Genomic DNA, 3,984 nt, shown 5'->3' on the forward strand with positions numbered 1-3,984 from the left:
TTAGGCACTGTTGATACAAAAGTGAAATTCATGCTTTCTGCTTTCAAGGTATTTATAATCCAGTAGGAAGACAGACTTTCGAGCAAACCATGGAGTATAATGTTTTCAAAGTCAAAATATGTACAATATGAAGTTGAGACTTCAGAGGGGTAATTCCTTAGCCTGAATTGCAAAGTCATGGAAGACTTCTTATTGAAAGCAGTCCTGAGTTGAGATCTGAAAGGTAAGAAGAAATTTGCCAGTTGGATAAGTTAAGAAAAAGTATTTTACACATAAGAGTCTGATGTTCAAAGCATAAATGCATGAGAGAGTCTCTTTGGGGGTGGTTGGGTAACTGCAAGTAGTTGGATTGTAAACTAAAGTTAATTAATATGAATATCAATAATATGAACCTTACTTTTGCTGGATAGTTTGCTAAGTGTTTTGTGTAGATCATTTCATTTCTCTCCATCACAACTCTAGGAATTAGTTAATATTTACTATCCTCATTTCACTGATGGGGAACTTGAGGCTTAAAGAAATTAGGTGTCCAAGGTTGGTGGTGGACCTGGGATTCATTCCCAAGTAGCTTGCCTCCAGAGCTGGGAAAGAAGCTATTGGGTTATTCTGCCTGTGAAATGGGGAATTATAAGAGGTGAGAGAAGACATGTAGATGGAGACTATACCCTAGAACTTTTAGGTCATGATTAGGGATTTAGACTTTATCCTGTAATCAACCTAGATATATTTGCTGTTATAATGGGCAAAATCTTTACAGAAGATAGAAGCTTATCCTATGCAGATATTTTTCTCTTACTAAACATTTATTTATAAATTAAAACAAAATAGAAACTTGCTCAAGTTAAAAAAGAAAAATAAACTGCAATTCTTACATGCCTATTCGACTCAAAGTACATTAATTGCACCTCTTATTGTAAATGAGACCATCCAAGGATTCATTTAAAGATAATGCTATAATTTTAGGCATTGTCTACATTCTTATTCTACATAAACAAACACAAATTTTAATAGTCTTTAGTTAAAAAAAACTCCCAAGTCACTTGATCAACCACATATTGTGCTAAATAATTAATTATTAGTATTTATTGGGTAGCTAATATGTTTCAGACTGTTCTCGACAGGAGCTCTTTGTGGAGCTTACATTCTAGTGGAGCAATACAATACAATACATAAATACATAAAACATGTAAGATGTCAAATGATAAGCGATATGGAGAAAATAAAGTGAATGGGGTAGATTGAGAAGGCTGGAGGGTTATTATTTTAAATATGGTGGTCACAGAATTCCTCAACAAGAAGGTGTGATTTGAGCAAAGATCTGAAAGAGATGAGGGAGTGAACAATGTGAGGAACATTCTAGGCAAAATGAACAGTCAGTGTGAAGGTCATATGGAAGATATGAGGAAGAGGAGCTGGGGTAATTGGTGTCAAGGAGTTTATAAAATCAATGCATGTTAATAATTAATTACAAGGTAGCATAAGAGGAAGTAAAATGTAGTAATCAACACAGGGTCTGGTGTCCAGTTACATTGGTTTGAATCCCAGTTCTTCTTCTTATCCATTGTTTTAGCTTGGACAAATCATTTAGCCTTTCTGCTTTATTATCTATAAAATGTGAGTAATAATACTACCAACCATGGTGTTGTTATGGGTTAGACAGAACAGTGCCTGGCATATTATAAGTAGCCAGGAAATGCTAGTAGTTTAGAAGATAAAACTGCCATCATATGTTATAGTCAAAGAGGACTTTATTATGTCCAAAGTACTTTTTCAGACATGTTTTTATAGGATTTTGAAATTGAGTTATTGAAAGCAGTTAGTAAGCCCGTTGTATGAATGAAGAAAAGGAGGACCAGGGGGTTTAGTGACTCATTCAAGGTCATATTATTGCTATGTCTCGGGCCTGGAACTAAAACCCAGTCCTTCATCCTAGTTTCCTAGATTTCTCTGTTTTCCACTCAAGCACCCTCTCCCCCGTGGACTCCACTATCCTCAAGAGCTATGCGGATGTGGAAGAATTCTTTCAGAGCAAGTGGAATTTGGAAAGAATTAAGGCAGATGGAGAGGAAAGAGGAGGTCATTTCAAGCAAGGAGAAAGAAATTTGTATTCAAATAACTCATGAGATTTTTACTGGGGGCTGTGGAAATAGGGTCATGAGCTAACAGTGATTAGACCACTTTAAAGCCGAATTATATATAGATGTACAGGGAACCAGGCAAAAACCATAGGCAAGTTGAAGCCAGATGGTAGAGAACTTTAAATGTCAAGCTAAGGCATTTGAACTTTATTTTTGGCATCGAGGAAACCGTTGATGGTTTTTGAAGTAGAGGAGTGATATGGAAAAATGTGCATTTTTAGGAAGAAATCTGATAGAATAGGTAGGAGATAAGAAAGAAATAGAGAAATGGAGATCAATTCAGAGAATATTAGAAGTAGTCCACAGGAAAGATAAAATATTCGGAAAGTGCCATATAAGAATAAATTAATACAGCTAAAATTAAATTCATTTCAAAACAGAAGCCTATTCTGTTAAAGCAAAGCTACACTGTGTTTGGAAGTTTAGTTATTTCCAGGGGCCTCAGGTGGGATGCAAGCACGCACTAGGCTCTTACTGGAACATTTTGCCTATGTGCTGTTCTGTTTCAGATGGTGACAGTTTGAGTGTGATATGTTGCACATGCTGCTTTGGAAACATATGAAGAAACATCAAATGCACGTGTCAGGCACTGCGTAGCTTAGAAGACAACTTTTTCCTTCTGCTTAGCAGCTGCAGTTAACACTGTGGAGTTTGGAATGCCCCCGGTATCTCTACCGTTTGCTGTAGTAGCAGCCGCAGGAAAGCACCATAGCAGCTGTTGTGTAATTCCCAAGGTGCATCTGAGGAATGTAAAGTTAGTTGATGGAAAGGGGGAAATGGTCCATTGGGAAGCAACGCATAGGTTAAGAGAGAACCAATAACAGAAGGCAATAATATCTGTGACATCCAAGACTTACCCATATTCCTCTCTCCCTCTGTTTTTTTTTTTAGTTTGCTAATAGTTTATAACAAAACAAACAAGCAAACAAAAAACAAAAGAATTACATATTTATGGCCAAGTTAGTTAGACTCACCAGCTATTCCTGATAATTTTTTGGTACATGTGTCCTAGCACCAAATAATCAAATGAGGCATTGTTTATAACAGCAACTAGAGAAATAAATTATTACTGGACTCATTTAAAAAATACCTGTTAATTAGCTTGAAAAAAAATGTATTTTTCAAGCCTGGAGCTATTCCTTGTCATGTTGGAATCTCATTAGTTCTCCTGAGCTAAGTGGGGTCTGACCTCCCAGAGCAGCCCGGGAGAACTCAGAGGCTTCTTCACGCTGTATGGGTGACCAGGTGCAGTCCTTGAGCTCTGTAACCATGAAGGACTCTGAATTGCTGAAGATACCGGCGTGGGCTCTTTCATTATGAGATTCATTCTGAGGCAAATATCAGCCACAATTCTCTGTGCATGTTGTTTGTTACTTCCTAACACAATACGATCATTCCAATAGAGGCAGATAAATATTTTCTGTCTTGTCTGAGTTTCTTTTGAAGACAAAACTTGACTCAGGTTCATGGCAAGATATTCAGTTTCACCAGAAAGTGGACAGAGAGATTTTTTCCATAATCAACTGATGGAATTTCAAAAGCTCAGGAGCCACTTCGCTCTCAGATTGAGAGTAAATGGTAGGGCATTGGAGAAATTATCTGGAACGTGATTGTTGGATAATCCAATGGACAAATGTGAATTTTTCTGTTAGGCTTTTGATATTTTAGGCAGTAAATTCATTTTTTTAGAGTAGGGAGACTAAGAAAGAAGAGAGCATCTAGTGGACAGGAAGAAGAAGAGAGGGGGGAGATATAGCCAAAGAAAGAAATAAAGAAGAAAAAAGTCCAGGAGACAAGAGGAGGTGAAAGAATAGAGGAGAGGAGGAGAGGAAAGGATTATTTCAGG

This window comes from Orcinus orca, chromosome 1, assembly GCF_937001465.1.
Source record: "Orcinus orca chromosome 1, mOrcOrc1.1, whole genome shotgun sequence".
NCBI lineage: Eukaryota > Metazoa > Chordata > Mammalia > Artiodactyla > Delphinidae > Orcinus > Orcinus orca.